The sequence below is a fragment of the Eucyclogobius newberryi genome, unplaced genomic scaffold (assembly GCF_026437365.1).
Source record: "Eucyclogobius newberryi isolate DKJ021-1_F unplaced genomic scaffold, fEucNew1.0.hap1 SCAF_14, whole genome shotgun sequence".
Classification (NCBI taxonomy): domain Eukaryota; kingdom Metazoa; phylum Chordata; class Actinopteri; order Gobiiformes; family Gobiidae; genus Eucyclogobius; species Eucyclogobius newberryi.
In genome coordinates, this window is record NW_027315768.1 from 9,040,477 (window position 1) to 9,063,651 (window position 23,175).

Genomic DNA, 23,175 nt, shown 5'->3' on the forward strand with positions numbered 1-23,175 from the left:
TAAGTGGGTCTCATAGACAATAATATATTGTACTTCTAAGTTCAATTCTGTGTCGTGGAGACCTACGTTTCACTCACAAAAGCAGATAGACGCTCTCGGGCCTGCTTTTGGCTTACAAGAGGAGAGGATTTGTGTACCTGACAGTAAATGTTCCTTCACTTGATCCACTACCATTGCATCATCTACCAACAAGCATTGAACCGTGTTAACTCTATCCATGCAAGGAGCCTTCAGTGACGGGCAGTACATGGTGTTCATGCTTCACACTGGTGGCTGAGCAGAAGGTTTTGCCAGGTTAAAGTGGTCCGAATAAAGACCACAAGTTGTGTTTTCTTTTCTTTGTAATTATTTTGTATTGTTTTAATATAATATAACACAAAAACTAAAACTAACCCAGCAAGACAGTGAGCAACAAGTCACCACAAAGTTATTGAAAGAAGTCTTTCCGGTCGAACATAACATACAAATACAAAAACTGTAAAACAGGAAACAAAAGGTAAATACAAACTGCAAAGAAAAAGGTCCATGCCAGAAACACAAAGAACCCAAAACTTGACCAACAAAAAGAAAAAAAAGGTGCAATTCCCCTGTCCACGCATGAAAGGACTGGGCACATCGCTCCCCTAAAACCGCCCGGTCCATTATTGCATATTATATTATCATTATTGGCCAGCACATCTGATCTCCAGCATCCACCACTCAACCAAATGCATTCAACTATAAATATGGCTATAAATGGATAAAACAAGTGTGTATTAATCACAATACAATTCAAGTAAAAGTACAATGTCTATGTAGATACCCTATATTAGTGATGCGCGGCCCCATTAAAAAGGTTTCATATTGAGATGCAACGGAGCTGAATTTAGACTGGGAGTACGCATCTTCCCATTGCATCCTCTCACTCGCTCCCACTCGCTCCCACTCGCTCGCTCTCAGTGCAGCGGAGCAGGTCCAGATGTTGAGGTAAATCATCTCACACAGAGAGCTCTTGGACGGTGGACACAGACTTGCTCTCTATATGTTAAGCTTCAAAATGCTGCATGTTTTATTACACTCAAATACATAGAGAAATGAGTCTAATGAGGAATTAAATTTAGACACGACTAAATGCAAAGACACATGTGCGGAGCAGACATGCAATACCATGGGCATTTTATAACCCGCCCCAACACGCACGGCAATAAAATGAGAATTTCTTGAACCCAGGGGACATCACTACCCTCTATGCATGTAGTTCACCGTATTAATTATCGTCACGCTATCAAGACGTTACCCAGACATTACAACACAAAGCCAGCTCCAGGCACCTATTTGATGAGAATACCTGACTGTCTATGTCATTATAAGAACCTGGCAATGTGGCAATCATCTTTATCTAAGTATCTAGCCATGCTGCTGCCATGTTTTTTTACCTTAATATTGTCCCCAACAGAGTGGCCATAAAAGCAAATCCATATTGAGGGCGTCTCCTCTTGATTTCTTCACAATGAAACGTCGCCCGCTGTCGATGAACTCCTTCTGACTGATCTGGAGTGAGATAAATCCTCTTGTCGCTGAAGTGGATGTTTGTTTACTTTTTGCTGCCCATACGACTCTCTCCTTGTCTCAGTGGGTTCGAAAGTGTACCATCAGATTTCTCGGTGGGTCCGAGTCTGTGGGACGTCTCCAACGTGACGGCCCACAATCTTAGACCTCCGCAAGTCTATAATGTAACGTAATTTAATTTGATAATTTCTCTGCAAATAAGAAGTTGTTTTTTGTAAAAGACAAATTGATAAGTGGGAGTAGTGATAGCAATTACAAACTGTAAAATGTGTTTGTTAGTAAATTAATGATCCAGGGACACATCCGTATCTAGAGGAAAGCCTGTCAAAATAAGTATGCTTTCAGGCGCTCTCTGAAAGTCGTAATTTTATACATATCTGTTTAATTTAAAACATATTAAACTAACAAGAACAAAAGCAACAACACTTAGGTACACAATATAAAATAGAATTGCAAACAGATTATGACATTTAAACAGCTGTTGACAAAAAACTACAAAACCTTAACCCATCGCTCCCATCGTCATTCACCCTCCCATATATTTTCCTCACACGCTGCATTGTCCATCATACTTTCCCTCCATATTTTTAAATTAAGAGCACTGGGCTCCTTGCACATTTAATCGGGCGCAGGTCACCGGTCCAGTACTTCTCACCCTGAACACAAGTGTGTTTAGAGTGGTCACAGCCTGGGCAACTGGGGCAAGTTACACGGTAACCAACCTAGAATGAAGTCCCAAACTTTCTTCCACCAGAAGGCAGTCCCATCGAGCATGTACTAAAGCACCTGTGGCCTTCTGACATTTCCAGCATAGATCATTTCTGCTAATACCCCTTATATGGAGCCTTGACAGGGTAAAATAACACCTGATGATGGTTAATCTTAATGAGCGACTAATGTAGCCACAGCTGCCCTAAAATGGCCTAAAATGGAATAGTCACATTTATACGATGCTTTTTTATCTCCAATCTTGACTCCAATAGGCTTTCACACATTCCTAGTTGTACGCTGATACTGCAGCTGCTGATGGAGCAGACTAGTGGAAGTGAGATGACCAATCTCACACCTCTGACACATGCACGCACACACATCACATTCATCCTCAAGATTATTATGCAATATGCTCAACAAAAGCAATGCCTTTTCCCATAAATGTGTATTAAATGCATCCAATTGAATGAATATGAAATTCTTCGGTGTATAGAATAAAGCAAACATTGCATCAACTGTTAGAATTGCTATAACGTTATAACATAATAACGTTCCTAGATTACAGTAGCCGTACGCACTAATGAAATTCTCACACTAGCCAATTAATTATGGGTTAGTTATTTACGTCCATGACAAGTTTCTTCTTCATTAAAAACACGCTGTGACCGTGGTACAGTTAGTTTGCTGTTGACAAAGTAAAACTAACGAGTTTCATTTAACCACCAGTTTGGTGTTATTCACCCGAGAAACACCTCAGCATACAGAAACGGAAAACCTTGCCTTTGAAATGCTAATGCCAGCTTCAATTAGCATAAATAAGAGCGTTCCCCATGCTATTGTGAGGCTGTGTGTTGAACAAATGAGGCCTGATTTACTTAAGAGCTTCACTCAAGTTCTGATTAAGGAGCAAAATGATAATGCAGAAGGTAGCAGTCTCTGGTGAGGCGTCCCGCACTGGAGGAAAGTAAAAGTGTGCGCATTAGGAGCGAGAGGCGGAGACTATCCTTGCAGAGTGACGACGGTAAGTTTATGAGCAAAGTTTATGAGTAAATCTGTAAAGTCATTCTGCACTGCAAATCGGGAAGGGAATGTATGTATTGAGCTTACACCAGGATGTCCCAAAGTCAACCTTGACTGAAGTGGAATTTCATACTTTTGTTTATCTATTTTTCTGTGGATCTTATTCCCTGCACAATTATGATCATCACAAGTTTCTCTTTTTTTTTCTTCTTTACATTATCAAACAACATGGCTGTCAATAATAATGTATTGAACATAAACAAGAGAAACGTTTAATTTGTGCCATTTACAGGAGCTGTGCCTAATTTTTACTGATATAGAAATATGAAAAACATTTTGCAGCAATCCTTATATTACTCACTTACCTAGAGCATTTCGAGTGTAACAGAGCAGGTGTTGTAATATTGATGAAAATTAACATTAGTTGAAGTGCCATTATGAAAATTTTTAAGTGGTAAAGTCCGCCTGCTGACCACACAAGCATTCTAATTATTCACAGCGAGGCCGTTACTGTAAAGCTAACAATAACTACACTGTTTCCCTCTACCATTGAATAGGCATGACACCCGCCCCACCAACAGTGCCCCCATATGGCCAATCCTCCCTGTCAAACAAATAAACCTTTGGGAAACACTGAACTAGCATGCTAACAACATACTTCCTGCTTCGCTGAGAATAAAACACAATATAATCATATACAGAATGCACAGAATGGACTCATTTGCACCCCGGAGCAAAATCAATTTAACTTTACTACTTGAAATACATCAGGTACAGGCCAATTAACACTAAATAATTTACAAATGTATTCCAGCAAGTCAGAACTCTAAACCACTGCTTTTACTGACAAGAAAAGACTGATTTTGAGCTTAATGAAGCCTAGTTTTCCCTCTGAAGTAAAAGTAATTTGGACAAAGATCCATGTAGAATATTGAGAAATAAAGCCACCTGTTGTGCACTGTCTGTGTAAATGCTATGCACTAATGAGTTTTTATTGATGGTTAGAGAGGCTGCTGACCCCTTAACTGTGCCAGTCTTCTCTGGAGCAGCTGTGGGTTTAGAAGTAGCTTGGCATTATCGAGTCTAGCTGACCAAGTTTAAAACGTTTGAAATAGCTTATGGTCAGGCCAGTTAGGAACAGAAACTATGCTATTTTCCCTATCGACTATATTTTAGAATTTTGTTAATTGCTGTTTACATATTTTTCTTGTTCCACAGTTTCATGCACTTAGATGCCCCAATCTCACGACCCTGACCTGCTCCTCATCTGCCTGGATGAACTCTGGATTGACCACCCTCTTTCCTCAGTGGTTCTGGCCGCACAGTCTAGCTGCAAATGGAAACGTGTCAGTCCTGGACCATCTGCAGCCCGTCCGTCTGTGGGAGGAGGATCTTCACTGTGGTTCTCCTCAAGATTTCTGCTTTTTTCCTCACTAGGACAGAGGGTGCTGGGACAGTTATCCATTTGTCAAATTTCTGTCAACATTGTTTAATCAGCTTTCGATTGTTTAATTGTTGGATTCTTTAACCTTCTGTTGGTTGAATCAACATTCTAGAACGCTCACCAAGACAACTGATTTTGGGCGTTACAAAAATGAATTGAGCTGAATTGAATAGCTAATTTAAGTGTGCAATGTGTAAATAAAAGACTTTGAAGACTGTGAAGCTCCCACTCTGCCGGTGCACAATTCCTACATATTTTGTCTTTTTATGTCTAAATCATATATACATTTAGGCATTAAATTGATAAAATTATGGTGGAAGACTGTTACCAAATATTTTTAGAAGAATGGGACTTCAAGGGATGAATGTCTTTTGATGAATATTGATTAGAATTTTGACTTTTTAATGAATGCAAATATTGTTTCCTTAATCAGTCTTTGAACCTTATTGAACCTTTTTAGAAACTATTTATTCATTCATTTCAAGATCATTAACCCATTTTTCACGACATCTTCGCAAATCACATCAGTATTTTTCCTTCTACGCTCATTTCCCCCTTATGTAAATAGTTAGTTTACTCCCAACCCACATACTTCAAACTTTATTGCGCTTTCCCCCCCTGGGATTACATTCAAGCCTATTTCTGCAGCTTCCTTACGCTCCCCCTAATCAAACTCTCCCCAGCACTGATGAGGATTTACACGGATGCTGCTCCTAATTCACTCCCCATCTCTGGAGGCGGCATGCTGCTGGAGACCTCATTAAAGCCCACTATGCAAATACAACACTATATCTGTTGGCATAGAGAGCGCGGCTGACCTTTGGGCCGGAGCAGAAGCAGCCCCGGCGCTGCAACGACAAATCAGAATTTATGGCTGCCGTAGATTTAATGGTGGTTGGGCGCGGAGAGCTTTCTGAAGCTGATCGGCTGTGAAAAGTGCTGTGGAAACTCTGGGCCTGATGACAAGTGAAGCCAAGCGGACGTTCACAGCAGCGGAAAAGATGTGTCTGAAGTGAGAAAAGATCAGAAAACAGCACTGCAGGCACCGGGGGATGTGAGAGGAGAAGAGCTTCCCAGGGAAATGTGTGGAAATTTGGTCCAGACAGAAACCAGTGGTAATTTGTGGACTTTGTGATCGTTTTCTCAGGGGTATGTTTTAGGGCATTAGCCACCAATCTGATGGCTCTCCAGGAGATACAAGGACTGGTGTACATGGGGTTCAGTCATTTTTATTATAATAGATCAAACAATAGCCGTTATGAACAAAGGTGCATACAACTCTGTATAATTCTGAAATGTTAGTGTTCAACAGTAAATTCCCTTTAAGTTAAAAGAGCACTTGGGTCTGGCCACTGAAAATCACAAAAACACATGAATAAATTAAGATAGGGTTATGATGTCAAATGGGGTTTAAAATTCTCAAATGTATTTGCTTGGAAACGTAGAAAACCTTTTTCTTTTTTTTACTAAACAAGACCAAATACAATTCTTCTACACAATATCAAGAAACAAATAAGAACGAATACAACTAGATAATTTGCAACGGCTGAAGCCATTGCTAGAGTGTCTGCGTCTCTCCCTCTCTCCCTCCCTCTCTCCCTCTTTCCCTCTCTCTCCCTCTCTCTCTCCCCCCCTCTCTCTCTCTCTCTCTCTCTCTCTCTGGCTCCGTCACAAAATTCTAAAGAATAAAGTCTAAAGAATAAAGTCTAAATAATTCCGCAGACACTCAATGCCCAAATTCATTTAAATGGGGAAAAAGTAAGATAAGATAAGATATTCCTTTATTGTCCCACATGGGGAAATTTCATTGGTGCAACGCAGGTAGATACAGAGGTAGATACAGAAGAAAAGAACAGATCACTTATAGGAAGTCTGAAAAACACTTTCAGTAGAAGATCTCCTATAAACAAAAACTCCCATAGACAAATAAATAAATACATAAATACCATTGCATGTGATCACGACAGTAATTACACATGAATATGTGTCACGACAGCACATAGATTGCACATGAATTTCAAAGTAATTGCACATGAATCACAACAGTAATTACACATAGTACACAAGTACTAATACTTTTGAAAATTCTGCAAAAAGTACAAGTTGTTCAAATGTCAAAAGTAATAGCACACGTAATACTGCGAAAGCAATCGTAATGAGGTATAACATGTTGAAATCGGTTGAAGCGTTAAGGAGTTGCAACTGGCTAAATGGAAAATCATGGAAAATATAATAATAAAAAATATGTTAAATACAAGAACATATAGTGCCTGCATGACATCACGCAGACACTCAATCAATTACAATCCAATTTTCTGCATACTCTCAATTTACCTCCCAAAAACACACTTAAAAACACACTGCTCTTAACAACTTTTAACTGGGCGTTTGTGTTGTCTTATCCAATCAGCTCTCTGTGTTGCTTTAGCTTTCCCTTAGCTAAAGAGGACCCAGACCCAGAGTGAGCTGAAGAAGGCTAAACCCTTCAAACAGGTTGGTACGGTTCACTTAGATACAAAAAGAGCAAAGCATAAGCACGAAAACCATGAAGCATTTTAGATGAAATTGAAGTCAATATACAATTTCAACAAATTTACCGCTACATAATAACCGGTAACATTGCATAACAACTTATGACGTAGGAAGGACTGAGTGGCAACACATGAGTGTTGCACTACAAACAACAATGTCAAGCTGTCTATAATTTAAAAAAACAAAACTTTTTCATCATAATCTAAACAACAAAACTGTCTCATTATCTGCAAATGCATAGTTTGTATCTGATGATAATGTTCTCCCTTGATGGTGGATAATGAGCAAGAAAATATACAATTACTTTATGGTCAGATTCACCTCATGCACACGCCCCCTGCTGTGATCCACCAATCACAGCCTGCTGCTGCCTACATCAGCTATAACTCTGCATGCCACACCAGTTATTCAAGCGTTTCAGTAAACAATGAAAGCAATTATGTTGGGTTTCAAATCTGCCTGGGCTATTTTCCAAAGCTTATTTGTGTTTTTATGTGTTGCTCAATACTGCATATGATTTTCATAACATTGGAGGAAACGTGGTACATAATTCATATGTGCAGATGGGGAACATAAACTGACATGTTCGATTCTGCCAAATGTAATCAAATGAAGCTTTGGAAGACACATACATTGTATTTAAGGCTCTATATACTATGTCTTATTCAAGCTTTTAAATTCATATTCCTTTGCTTTGGGTTGGCTTATAAATTACCTCAAAATGCTCTGGTACATTGTGGAGTGATCAAAAGGATACATGTACTAAACTGAACAAAAATATTAACGCAAAAATATTCTGAACTCGATGGACTCAAAATCTGTTTTACTGAGCAATTCATATTAATATAAATAATCTATATCTTGTTCATGAGTGAGGAAATTATGGAACATGAAATTGACTGGCGGATTGGTGCCGCATCTGCAGTGATCTGATCACTGCATTCACTCTCGCAATGTCCCTTCCCTGGATGTTCTCTGGTGAGGGGGCAGGAGAGTGGCGTCTGCGGAAGTCCACCACCATCTCCTTGGTCTTCCCCGTGTTGATGAGGAGGTGGTTCTGCTGACACCAGTCCACAAAGTCCTGCGCTAGTCCCCTGTACTCCGCATTGTCGTCGTCCGTAGATGAATCTGATGATGGCATGAGTGATGATGATGAGTCGTCAGAGAACTTCTGCAGGACACAGCTGTCCGTGTCATATCTGAGGTCTGTGGAGGGTGAAGAGAAAGGGCACCGTCCTCGTGTCCGCAAGTCCGAGTGTCAGACAAACTGGGGGTCAGTCTGTGAGGTAGTCCAGGATCCACTCTGCCAGGTCATACTCCACACCAGCCGTCTCCAGCTTGTCCCCCAGGAGCAGCGGCTGGATAGTGTTGAAGGCGCTGGAGAGATCGAGAACAGAATCCTCACAGAGCTGCCAGGATTCTCCAGGTGAGAGAGAGAGCGGTGCAGCAGGGAGATGACGGCGTCCTCCACTCCAGGCCGGTATGCAAACTGCAGTGGGTCCATGGCTGAGCTCACGGTGGAGCGGAGGTGGTCCAGGACCAGCCGCTCCAGTGTCTTCATCAGATGGGACGTGAGAGCCACCGGCCTGAAGCTGTTGAGGTCTTGGGCACTGGTACCACAAAGGAGGTCTTCCAGACCTGTGGTACCACCCTCAGCTTCAGGCTAATGTTGAAGACATGCTCCATAACTTCACAGTTCAACTGCATATGATTTAAGGAGCCTAGGGCTGATGCCGTCTGGTCCTGCTGCCATCCATGTTTTAATCCTCTCTAACTCTCTCCTCACCTGTGCTGCTGTGACAGCAAGTGGTTGGCTGGGGCGAGTCCAGGTGGAGATGAACGGTGTGGGCCATTGTCCAGCTGTGGAAGTCAGAGATATTTTATTTAACCTGTGTCTATTCATTGCTGTTCACATGTTTTTCTTCTTCTTCCACTCACAGACACAGTTTCAGACACTGCCGATGCTGATCTGTGGCTCTGGGTGCTCCTCGGCTGCCTGCCGGAACACTTTCTACTCTAGATGAACGATTCTTCATTCTCCTGGATGAACTGTCTCTAGATGAACTACTCTTTCTCCTCCTGAGTGGTTCTGGCTCCACAGTCTATCTGCAAATTGAAGCGCGTCCGCCGGCCCGTCTGAGGGAGTAGGATCTCTCTTTCACTGTGCGTCTCCTCAGAGGCGGAAGTAGGAGTAGCAGAGAAAGAATAAGTGGAAGAGGGGTGTTTTTATACTGAGCGGAGCGACACCTGCTTGCCAATTTGATCAAAAACTATCCACACTGTCACACTGGGAAGGAGGGACTAAGGACAGGGGAAGTTGGGACATTTCCTTATTTCCTTTGAACATTGTTTGATCTGTTTTTCACTGTTGTCCTTTGAGGAAACTGCTATTGCTATTTTCGATGTTGTTTCGATTTTGTTTTTCACTCGTAAGCCTCCGTGTTTAAACACGCACGAACCATGCGTTTCTCTAATTGGTTAATATGTTTGTCAATTATCTTATTCACGATTGTGTTGTATAGAAAAGCCATTTCGTAACACTGGAAGTAACAGTTCAGCTTATCAAATTAACTAACTCCACACTGTTTCACTGCGTGGGCTGTAGTATATTTCTTAAAAGTCTGCAACATATAGAATGAAATACTAACACAGAGTACAGTATACAGTACAATCCCTGTCAAAAACAGCTCACAATATAGCTAGGGGTGCCCAAAGTGGGGCCAAACCTAATTCGACATGCAAAGGGGTGTGGATATTTATCCGGTATATATTTGATTAAAATTAGTGCTGAAAAGAGTTGCAGTAGTTGCATAGGAGACCAAATGAAGTATATTCCCTTGAAAACATTAAAGACTAATTACCGTAAGCTTTTGTAATGCTACACACAATTAGGTTTGGCCCTCAGCATGCTACTACATATGAATGGAGAAATGTTTAGCCAAAGGGCACATATTATTCTCTTTTAACCCTGTCCTAACATCAAAAACATACCTGGAGTAGCATTTGGCTTCATTCACTCAAGTTTGATGAATCCTGCTGAGAACAGCTTTTCCGCTCAAAAACGTCTCCATTCTGAATTTCCCGATGTGTGACATTTTCTCGATCTGTGACGTGGCTCTCAGAATCTTCTGTGCTCCATAAATCATGCTCATTACAACTGCGTTGCTTCATCAGGAAGTCAAGAGGCTAGTTTACAATGTTGATTTTAAAAATACAAATAACGCATAATATTTGTCCTTCAAAGTAATTATATTAGCATTACTCCACCATGTAGTTCTGCACATTCTATACGAAAAATGTCTAGTAAAATATTAAGATGCATCGATGCATTGTCCAAGCAATCGGCTCATTAGCCTTTTAATCGTAATCTTATCGAATCATGAGACACCCATTGATTCCCACCCCAAATGTACTTACGCAAAAATTCTCAGTACTCTTTCCACCACAGGTGATTGGTGGTGGTTGGAGAGGAAGATGGTGCAGATTGGCAGCCTTACTTCTGGCAGTCGGCCCCAAGACCAGCTTACCATCAAGTGTGGAGTGAATGAAGAATGCACAACATTATAAACCGACTTGGAGCATCTGGAAAAGTGCCATATAAAACTAATGCATTTATTATTATTACCATAAAATGGGGCATATGTCCTGCTTGTTACTTACTTACTCTCATGTAAGAAAATGCAATACATCATTCTCATTTATAGTGGCGTGTAGCGGCTTTTACAACACTGGATGGTGCATAAAACAAAGTACAATTCCTCAAAGTCAAGTACAGGGCCTTAATGGTACAGATTCTGCACATATTATTATGTTACAGACCAATTACTCTCAGGTATTGTTATTTTATGGAGTGGTTGGGCACATTCTGTTCGGATTGGCAGCAGCAGCATAAGCGCATTTCTAGGCTCCATCTCATTCCTATTCTGACAAAATGTAGCAGAGCCAGGTTGCAGCGGCAGGATAAGTGGTTGTAGACTCTACAACCACTTATCCTGCCGCTGCAACCAACAATGTAGAGTGTACCAAATTTAAATTCTGCCTCAAAAATCGAAATAGTACTTGGATGTGGAGAGCAGATAACAGTGACGCAGCATCCACATCAACTCAAATTTTAGCTGCTTTTACTGTTTATGGTAGTGGTTTTAAAGTGTAAGAAATGTCTCCTGCATGTAAAAAGGATGACATTTTTTTATTTCTAATCAATCCTGCCATTCATTTTGAAAAATGGATGACACAGAATGTCAAGGGATATACTTGCTACACATATTTGTGTGTCTTTGTTTCTATTCAACAGCAACGTCTCGCCTTTACAAAACATAATTTCATAACCAGGATTGGTGCCAATTATGGCCACCTTTTGATTGTCAGCCTCTGACCGTCAAGTTTCTTTCTTAGCAGTGGGATACCTTTGTCTGCCAATGGGGCTGCATTTAAGTAGATCATTGTGCACTGGGTTGAACTCTCAGAGCCCTCTTCAGGCTCTGGTGAAGGCTGAAGCTGCTGACTAGGCTCTTTTCAAGTTCCACAATACAGTTTCTCATTCAGTCATTGTCTGTGTGTATAGCCTGACTCATTTTATCCACTCTTTCTGTCACTACCCAAAGCTCATGACCATGGGTGTATACTTGTATACCACTGTGGTTAAACCTGTCAGGAAGACCTGGCAACCACACTTCTGCACAATTTGATCCATCTCCAGAGCTTTAGTGAGGTTTGGTCAGGACTACCTACTGTGCATGTTTTAGTTTGATGAGAGAAACCTGAATACAATTTACTAAAGCACAGTAAGAACATGGCCCAACACTGTTTAGGAATTGAGATTGGGACAATAGAGTGAGGCCAGTCACAAGTCTCTACGTCTATCACAACTAAACCTAAAGCCCTAATCCAAGGTTTGTAGATGAGAGCAAAGGCTCTCAAGGACTGCGTACCAATTTGTACAAACCTATTGAGGGAAAATGTCCGTGGTACTGAACAAACGTCTTAAGATGGAACTGTCCGTGGTATTGAACAAACGTCTTGAGAAGGAACTGTCCGTGGCACTGAACACACTGTCCATGACACACTTTTCTTCAAGGGGAACTGTCCATACGACTGAACACACTTCTCGAGAAGGAACTGTCTCCGGTCATACGTCACTTCCTGTACCACCAGAAAATCCCCGCGCCCTTTTGGGTGAAAACGAATGCAGTGTCCCTTGATATAAATCGTCCCAAAACTATATTTAGTTATTTCTTTTGAATTGCCAAAGCCAAAAGTTAATCATATATGCCTGTATCAGATGCATGACTTTTCATATCAAACACCTGCTAATGTTCATGCTTTATGACAAATGAGCTGACAATCAAATTGTTTGCTCTACTACTGTAAGGCGAGGCAAGGCAAGTTTATTTGTAGAGCACAATTTGTACACAAGGCAATTCAAAGTGCTTCACACAACAGGAAAACATGAATGACATGACAGAAATCACAAAACAGTTTAAGACATAAAAGAGAAGAGTGCAAAGAAAATCCTTTCAGTCATATGCACAGCTAAACAAACAGTTTTTAGCTTAGATTTAAACATTGTCAGAGTAGAAGCCTGTCTCACATCTTCAGGAAGAATGTTCCAGATTTTAGCTGCATAAAACTGAAACGCAGATTCCCCATGTTTAGTCCTGACTCTGGGCACCAGCAGGAGGCCGGTCCATGTTTAGTCCTGACTCTGGGCACCAGCAGGAGGCCGGTCCATGTTTAGTCCTGACTCTGGGCACCAGCAGGAGGCTGACCCATGTTTTGTCCTGACTCTGGCACCAGCAGGAAGCCGGTCCCTGAGGCCCTCAGAGTCTGAGATGGTTCATATGGCACTAACATGTCCGAGATGTACTTTGGTGCTAGGCCATGGAGAGACTTGTATACAGCAAAACTGATTTAGTCCATTCTCTGAGCCACAGGAGCCAGTGCAGAGACCTGAGAACAGGACTAATGTGATGGTACTTCCTGGTTCTAGTCAGGACCCGAGCAGCAGCGTTCTGGATGTACTGCAGCTGTTTTACAGCTCGTTTGGAGAGGCCAGTGAGCAGGCCGTTACAGTAGTCTAATCTACTGGAGACAAATGCAAGACACTATACTTTTAATTTTGGCAATGTTTTTTAGATGGTAAAAAGCTGCTGATGTTATTGATTTGATGTGGCTGTTAAAGTTCAAGTCTGAGTCCATTATTACCCACAGATTTCTAACTTGATTTGTAGGTTTTAGAGCGAGACTCTGGAGGTGACCACTAACACTTTCTCTTTGTTTCTGTGGGCCAAAAACGTTTATTTCAGTCTTGTCTGAGTTCAGCTGGAGAAAGTTGTTTTGCATCCACACACTGATCTGTTGGATGCAGTGATAGAGTGAATCTACTGGTCCATAGTCACCTGCCGACAGTGAACATAGATCTGACAGTTGTCTGCATAATTGTGATAGGACACATTTTTGCTGCGTATCAGCTGACCTAATGGCAGCATGTAGAGGTTGAACAAAAGGGGTTGGGGGCATGTGGTCTGAGACACAGTTACCAATTTCAACAAAGTACTTCCCATCTTCAAAATAAGACATTAACCAATTTAGGGCAGTGCCAGTGATGCCCACCCAGTCCTCTAGTCTCTGTAAGAGGATCCCATGATCGACAGTGTCAAAAGCAGCACTCAGATCTAACAGAATTAAGACTGAGGCTTTGCCTGTGTCAGTGTTCAGGCGGATGTCATTTGTCACCTTGACAAGAGCAGTCTCAGTGCTGTGATGAGGTCTAAAACCTGACTGAAAAACATCAAATGAGTTGTTTATTAAGTCCTTATTTATTATAATTAAATGAACGTCTGTGGGTTAATTTAGCACAAGCTACGGTTAGCAGGCTAGCTGCTGCTTATTGCTAACATACATGAATAACAGAATACATTTCAGATCCCTTAATCAAACATATGGAGCCTGATTTATATAATTCATTGTTACAAAGAAATTAAATGGAAGTAATGTGTTTGTATTTCTAAATTACGTCCTCTGTGGGAAGCCATTCATTCACCCGAAGCAGAGGAAAGCTAGTGCTAATCAACTGCTTACGCTATTTTCCTTAAAAAACACACTTTATTGTCCATGAGTGGTGATTTCATACATCCGTGAGAATAAGTGGCTGTTTTCCTGTGGTTCTGATGTTGGTTCTCAATCGTTTAAGGCTAAAATGAGAGAAGACCCATCAATTTGTATCTGTATCATTGAATGAAGTCGAATGTTTTCACACAAAAGTGGGCAACAGTAAAAGTGTTATGACACCTCCAGCCACATTGTGCCAAAAGGATTCTGGTTAGCTAAACAGACATCCCAGAGTTTTTTTCTCATAACAATCCCAATTAGATTGAAATAACTTCTCCGTCCATGGCTGCTATGATGTATGTATCAATTTGTTGTATTTTGGAGCAAAACGATAACGTTTTATCACATAAACGGTGTGTTTTCACCCAAAAGGGAGCGTGGTCATAGCGCTAGCGCAGAAGTACCAGTATGACTGGAGACATCTATGTGGTACTGAAAAAACTGTCCATGGTACCAAACACATTTCTTGAAGGACAACTATCTCTGGGATTGGACACACTTCTCGAGAAAGAACCATAGTGACTGACCATGCATAAACCAGTCACGAGTCTCTAAAAAAACCTTTTGAGAAGAAACTGAATCTTGTAGCCGGTTTTGTTTTGGAAGAATCTTGGTTTAGTCCTAGTTAGTTTGTTAGACCTTGTTCAGAACTGGAACATTTTAGACCTTCTTGAGTCTTAGTTTTGTTGTTTGGTTCATTTTAAGTTAGTGTCCCTGATTTTCAAACCATGAAAGGAGAAAGTAAAGTCTGTCAAACTTTTTCCTCACTCTCGCAAACTCTTTGGCACATTGCTAGAATTTATATGCATGGTCTTGTTTTTATTTTCAACTTGCTCAACTTTAGATTTTTCAGACAGAAAAGTGAAAAAGGGAAAAGCACCAAACGACAACCAATCAGCCCATCATCATCCCAAAATGTTAAACAGTGACTTTACACAGCTCTTTCTTAAGAGTTTGAGATCCACAACTTGCAGTGATCAGATTGTTCTCAACCTTTCTCGAAAAAACAAAACAAGACTTTGTCATATATATATATTTGCCTATGAACAAATGTGCTGTGTGCATATGAAATAATTGCCTTTCTAAATTTCATGATAAAATAGACAATTGTGAGCAAATATAAGTGATTTAAATATAACTTACTCCAGATTTGAAAGATCTCTTTGTAACTGTCCCAATACTTTTTTTATTTGTTAAGTTTGATGTGAATGTCCGCAGTCAACCCCAGCATCATCGCCGCATGATTTGAATATCAAATTATGTCATTCTTTATTATCTACAGCACAAATTAAATCATAAAATCCTGTTTCCATTTTGATCTGGATGAAGTCGATAAATCGGGGGTGACAGCTGAAGGGAGCAGAGCCGGTCGGGTTTGTGGCCCATGTGACAGTGGCATTCCTTTTAACAGATGTGATTATTGTGGTGCGAACGCCTCTGGAGATTTAAACAGCACTTTAATTAACTGAGCCACTGAACCTGCCTCAGCTCCATGCCAGCCGCAAAAAAGTCCCCCCCTCGTTCCTGATGAGAGGAAAAATGTGTCAAAGCCACGGGAAAAACTAACAGCTCCGAGGCAGGATTTTAATTTGGTTTATTCAGAGCACGCATCTTATTTACACACTTATATTGAATAAATTCATTAAGGCAAAGATGATTATTCCTCATATTTAAGCACAGCAGTGGGTTCATTGTAGAATACAATTGAATTTTTGGATCTGGTGTTGTGATTTTGGTCAGTTTGAAACTATGAATTAGTATACATGTTTTAAGTCACAAAAATAAAAGCTTTCCTGGGATTTACATTTATTATTAATAATATTTAGTATAGTTTTACACCAATCAAGTTGACAAATCAGTTGAAAACCAGGGTTCTAAAACAAATTGATGACATCTCAGAACAAACGTTTGTCCAAATTCAAATGCAACAAAATGTTGACTTTTCATATATTTTTATTTGCCAAATACTAATCTCTATGTATATTAGAGAAGTTTGGGCTTACATTCCAGTAACTAAAGAAGTTCTTCTTTAGGTTTTGAGCTTTAAAATGATGCATCATGTGTCAAACAAAAAATAAGGAATACAGCTAAGGATGCCCGATTTATCAACATTCCCTGAACTTGCACTGATATTGATATGGGAATTGGTGCATACCATCAGGAAGTAAAATTATAAACCTAAAACATTTGAATTATTTTAGACTAATCTCAAATGTGTTTTATATTTTAGCCGGGCATATTTTTCTTATGACATTATTTTCAAAAAATCCCAACATACTAGTCCAAATAATCTTTTCAGCGTGTGTTTTGGCATTTTGCGTATTAATGGTATTCCACGGAACGACAATAGGGGAATTATGGTTGTTTTGATGTGGGTATATTGAATGAATATGTATCAGGGTCTTTATAAAGCTGTGATCAAAGACGGCAGAATTGGAGAAGATGAGAACTTGGAATGAACTGAGCAGCAACCCAGCAGAGGAATGAATGAATAAATAAACAAGTGGTGACTGAAAACAACAAAAGAGCAGGAAGTTTGGAGATGTTTGGAGCTGGAGGTCGTCACAAAACATCAAAACCTTCACCAAAATGCTGTTTCAAACACATAGAAAAACAAAGACAGGCGGTTATTATTTCACTTAACTTACTGTTGTTATGTTCAAGTACCGCTCTTACATAGAAAGCCATCAAGTGTCTGAAGTGTGTTGCAGTGCAGAGTTTGCAACTTTGCAAGTTTGTCTCTGGGTGGGTTTTCTCTGTGCATTGCAGTTTTCCCAATCTACTTACAAAGGGTATCTATGTTCCCCCTTCTCTATGAACGGGGGAACTACAGTACCTCATTTTTAAAAAGGTCCTGGTGCATCCATACCATGCATGTTGTTGAGCATAGGCCTTTTGTCTTGAATCTCCTCAAATTATAGAATAGACTCCTGGTTCAACCACATATACGGTTCCACATCCCCAATAGTTGGGCATGTATGGTTTTACAGCATCACACATAGCAGCATATCCAGCCAGGGTGCAGGAATATAGGAACCAGAGATCATAGGGCTGACTCCATTATGGAAGTATGATCAAATTAAGCAATATAAATAGCAACTATATAATAATCATAATATAATAATAACATATTAGCCTGAAATAACAGTAATAAATAAAGGTTAAATTAAATGTATTTCTAGTGTCATTCTAAGAGTGTGACTGACTTTCTTAGGTTTGAGCTTGAAGCTGAAGAAATGACACAACACAGAGCTACTCTAGAAATATATGAGCCTCTCTGAGTGCTCTCCTCTCCCTCTGTCTCTTCTCCTGCGCACACAGGGCAGGTCAGCTGCGCACACAGGGCAGGTCAGTTGCGCACACAGGGCAGGTCAGTTACCTGTCTGCAGTGTGAGAGCGCATAATTGGCGTTTCACTGTGGTGAATGAGGCGTTTCAAAGAGAAGATGCACTCGTTACTTCGCTGTCATTGCGTTCTGCACGGAGCTGACTCGCACCGCTACACTTTTTGCCAAACGAGCGGTCAGTAGTGGAGCATGTTTAAAAGTTAGACTTGAAAAGGGGAGGGGACAAGCGTGAAGGGAACCGGGAGAGAAGAGCGTGTGGGGGGACAAAGGAGGGACAGACCTTATATTGCACGTATAGAAGCCAAAGCCGTGACTCGTTCTACACCCAGGGCAAACGTGTGTGAGGGGCACAGAGGCAGGCTGACCCACTCCTCCACTCCTCCACCTTTTTCTGTTGCTCATTCTCTATTTATGTTGCTGGAGATGAACATAAATTAAAACACACAATCTGTGACTAAAGACCTTGTGACAAAGCTCATTATGAATGTACAATCAATATGTACTTCAAATTGATTAGCTGAAGGCGTAATTTTCCACCACCAACAGGTGTAAATTCCACATCAACGAACATGGGATTGGCTTTGTAGTTGCCACAAATGTTTCCTATCATTGCGTACACAAGGGCTATCACGGGACAATGACAGAAGACGTTAGCACAGCGTTTGTTCAGAGGATTAAATGTGTATCCCACGCAGCAAAGCAGTCAAAACTAACGCTAATGCACCATCTCTAGTCTCATTTGTTGATGGGCTCATTTGGGCAGTTGGAGTTGTGGCGAGTTTAGGGCCACATGACACACAGTCTAGAGCAAGTTGAAGGATACAGATGTGGTGGGCGTGGCTCACACCACTGCTGCAGGTGAAGACAGGTTACTGGCTATATTTCCAGTTATGATGTCATGGCAATCTTGTATTTCCATTCATACCCATCATTTGTATGAAGCATTTTACTCATAAAGCATCAACATAGTGTGAACATAAACTTCATGAATTTTGAAGATGTAGTATTTCCTGATTGTATTGATTATTATTTTAAATGCTTATTAATGGAAGTATTGTGTTTTCAGGAGGATTTGTCAATGATGACTTATGAATTGTAGAACTGTGCTGCTATTTGCATGGAATGAGCTCCAGATGTGTAAATTATGGTTAAAAAAAAACTTCTTCCATGTAATACATTTCAAATATAAAATATTGTTCCATAATGCTACTAGAATTGTGTGGAAAACTCACTCACTCCATCCATCCATCTTCTTCCGATTATCTGGGGCCGGGTCGCGTGGGCAGCCCAGACCCAGAGATACATCAACTCCTACACTTGGGGCAAGGACTCCCCACCCACCTGGAGGATTTCTGATTCTCATCCCAGCTGCTTCAAACTCGGCTGCAAACCGACCCAGTGCATGTTGCGGGTCCGAATTTGAAGAAGCCATCAGGACAACATCGTCTGTAAACAGCAAAGATGAAATCCTGTGGTCACCAAACCGGACACCCTCCGACCCCTGACTGCACCTAGAAATTCTGTCCATAAAAACCAGGAACAGAACCGGTGACAAACGGCAGCCCTGGCGGGACAGTTCTACAACATGCAGAAACTTTAGGTACTCAAGGCGGATCTCATCCACCCCCGGAGCCCTAGCACCGAGGAATTTGCCACCAACCTCAGTAACTTCATAACTTCAGCCTGGGTGATGGACGAGTCAGCCCCAGTCTCTGCTTCCTCTTCGGAAGACGTGACAGTGGGATGAAGGAGGTCCTCAAAGTATTCATTCCACTGTCCGACGACATCCCCAGTTGAAGTCAGCAGGTAAACGGTGTTGAGGAGCACTGCTTCCCCCCTGAGGCGCCAGACGGTTTGCCAGAATTTCTTTGGGGCCGACCCATAGTCCTCCTTCATGGCCTCCCCAAACGCCTCCCAGCCCGGGTTTTGCCTCTGCGACAGCACAAGCTAGGCCTGCCTGGCCTGCCAATACTTGTCAAAGGCCTCAAGAGTCCTACAAGCCAAAGAGGCCTGATAGGCCTCCTTCTTCAGCCTGACGACAACCCTTACTTCCGGTGTCCCTCCACTGGGTTCGGGGTGTGCCGCCGCGACCAGAGCTCTGAGCAGAGCTCTGAGTAGCCGCATTGACAATGGAGGTCGAGAACATCAATGTCCCCAGCCTCCTGGGGATCTGGGAAAAGCTCTCCCGGAGACCCTCACAATGCACTTGGGTCTGCCAAGTCTGTCCGGCTTCCCCCTCCGCCAGCGGATCCAACTCACCACCAGGTGATGATCGGTTGACAGCTCTGCCTCTCTCTTCATCCGAGTGTCCAAGACACGTGGCCGGAGGTCAGATGACACGAAAACAAAGTTACCCTTGTGCTTGTACATGGTGTTCGTTATGGACAATCCGTGGCTAGCACAGTCCAATGACTGAACACACTCGGTTTCAGATCAGGGAAGCCATTCTTCCCAATCACCCCTCTCCAGGTGTCACTGTCATTGCCCACGTGGGTGTTCCCCAGTAGAACGGTCGGTGCACTGTCCAGTACCTCACCCAAGGACTCCAAGAAGGCCCGGGTACTCTACACTGCTGTTCGGCCCGTAGGCCGACACATTTGTGACTGACCGTGGATAAACCAGTCACTAGTCTACCCGGAGACATTTTGAGTTATTCACAGATTCGGAAAGTGTGAAAACCCTGTTTTTCTCTGTTTGGTCCGGGCTGACTTGTGGTGTTTTTTCCCGTGGTCGATCACATTTGTGAGAGACCTGTCCCCAACCCAAAGGCTTAGGGACGTGACCCTCTCGTTCACTGGGGTGAACTGCAACATGTGGCGGCTGAGCTGTGGGGCTATAAGCAAGCCCACACCAGCCCGCCGCGTCTCCCCGGGGGCAACACCAGAGAAGTGGGGCGTCCAGCCCCTCTCAAGGAGATGGGTTCCAGAGCCCGAACTGTGCGCGGTGAGGCCGACTATATGTATATGTAGTCAATACCGCTCAACCTCCCGCACAAGCTCAGGCTCTTTACCCCCAACGAGGTGACATTCCATGTCCCCAGAGTTAGTTCCTATGTCCGGAGAACTGTTCGTTGAGGCCCCTGTCGTTGACTGTTGCCCGTCTCTCTGCACCGGCCCCTTACAGATCCTCCTGCAGGTGGTGGGTCCACGGGAGGACGGTCCCACGTCACTCGTCGGGGTGTGCCCCGCCTGGCCCCACCAGGCGCTCACTGTCGAGCACCCACCTCAGGTCTAGCTCCAGGATGGAGCCCTGGTAACGCCAATACGCACGACGTAACTGGCCTTGGTGTCTCTCTATTCATAAGAGGCTTCACTCAATCCTTTGAATAGTATTCTTCATGTGTACTTGTTAGATTAGTGTACTTGCAGAGTACACTATTAGCCTTGAGTTACTTTCTTCCCCTGCTGTCAGGAGTCACAAAGTGGCAGGCAAGAACCCAAATGCAAGAACCTTGTCCACAATGTCCCAGGTCACTGCGCCGATGACCGCCTTAGTGGGGAGGATACTCTCAGGTTGTGTGGCACAGTTGTCTGACTGGAACTGACGGGACAGGGCATCTGGTTGAACGTTCCTTGTACCTGGGCGATAAGACAGGGTAAAATCAAAACGATTAAAGAATAATGCCCATCTGGCCTGTCAGGAGTTCAACCGTTTGGTTGACCGGATGTATTCCAGGTTCTTGTGTTCTGTCCACACCACAAACGGATGTTTAGCACCCTCCAACCAGTGCCTCCACTCCTGAAGAGCCAGCTTAACAGCCAGTAACTCCCGGTTTCCGACGTCGTAATTCCTTTCTGCTGGGGACAACTTGCGGGAGAAAAAGTCACATGAGTGTAATTTTTGGTCTTCTGCTGACCGCTGAGACAGGACTGCCCCCACCCCGGAGTCAGACGCATCCACTTTCACAACAAACTGGTGATCAGGATCTGGAAGGATGAGAATGGGAGCAGAAGATAACTGATTTTAATTCATTGAACCTCCTTTCTGCAGCAGGAGACCATTGGAAGGCTACCTTCTGGGAGGTGAGGGCCGTCAGGGGAGCTGCCACAGAACTATTGTTACGAATAAACCTACGATAGAAATTGGCAAACCCAAGGAACTGTTTAAGCTTCCTCCGAGTGGTGGGAACTGGCCAATCCACCACTGCTTTAACCTTGGTGGGATCCATGTGACTACGTCCGACCAAAATTATGTATCTCAGGAACGACACCTCAGTAACATGGAACTCCGACTTCTCTGCCTTCACGAACAGCTGGTTCTCTAGGAGCCTCTGGAGAACACTGCGGACATGCTCTGGTGCGGTTTTCCATTTATCCCCCTCCCGGATCCGAACAAGGTGATAGGCCTTCCTGAGATCAAGCTTGTTAAACACAGAAGCCCCTTGCAACAGTTCAAATGCAGAAGAGATGAGTGGGAGGGGGTACCTGCTCTTAATGGTGATGTCATTAAGACCGCGGTAATCGATGCAGGGTCGGAGGGATTTGTCCTTCTATCCACAAAGGAAAATCCAGCTCCAGCAGGGGATGAAGAGGAACGGATGATGCCTGCTGCCAGTGAATTGTTAATGTAGTCGTCCATGGCCTGGTTTCAGGGGCTGCAGAGAAAAGAGTCTCCACCTTGGCGGTGATGATCCTGGAAGGTGGTCAATGGCACAATCGTAGGGGCGGTATGGAGGAAGCAAAGTGGCCTGTACTTTGTTAAACACCTCCCATAAGTCGTGGTACTCGAATGGGACACCTGAGGGATCTGGTAGCTCGTTAGAGGAAGAGGTGTTGAAGGCAGGTAGTAAAGCAGATTTCAAACAGACCGCATGACAATGTTCACTCCATTGTAGAATGTAGTTCCCCAGTCAAAATGGGAATTATGTTTTATTAACCAAGGAAACCCCAGGACGACTGGGTGCTGAGGAGCATTTATCAGGTGAAAGGTAAGTAATTCAGTGTGGTTACCTGATATCCCCAGATGAAGAGGAACAGTGCGGTGGGTTACTGTGCAAAGGAGGCGCCCATCCAGAGCAGTAGCCTTGATAGGTCTGACCAAGGGTTCTAATTTAATACCCAGCTGCATGGCAAGACCACTATCCAGAAGGTTGGCGTCGGCCCCGGAGTCAATAAGGACAGAGATTGTCCATTGCAGTTGAGCTGGGAATGAAGTAGTGGACGAGAGGGCATTTCAGAGTTAATGATATGGCTCACCAGCGCCCTTTGGATTTCTGGTGAGCCCTGTCTTTTTACTGGACAGGAGGACATGCCCAGAGTACATGCAGCAGTTCTCCCTTTGCCGCCGCTGTCGTTCAGCAGCTGACAGCCTGGTCCGTCGATGCGGATGGCCGTGGCGAAGAACGTGTCCAAATCAGTCGGAAGATCCCGAGCCACCAGCTCGAGGAAGCGTTCCAGTCACTCTCCGCAGCAAATGTCCGGAACTCAATAGAATAATCCGTCACTCTCCGGTTCCCCTGAACAGT

The 23,175-nt window shown here is 42.8% G+C and overlaps 1 long non-coding RNA gene across 1 annotated transcript in view; it reads left to right on the forward strand.

Annotated features, from left to right (window-relative positions):
• LOC140359391 (uncharacterized) overlaps positions 1-23,175 on the forward strand; it is a 313,132-nt gene that overhangs the window by 193,511 nt on the left and 96,446 nt on the right. The window lies entirely within an intron of this gene.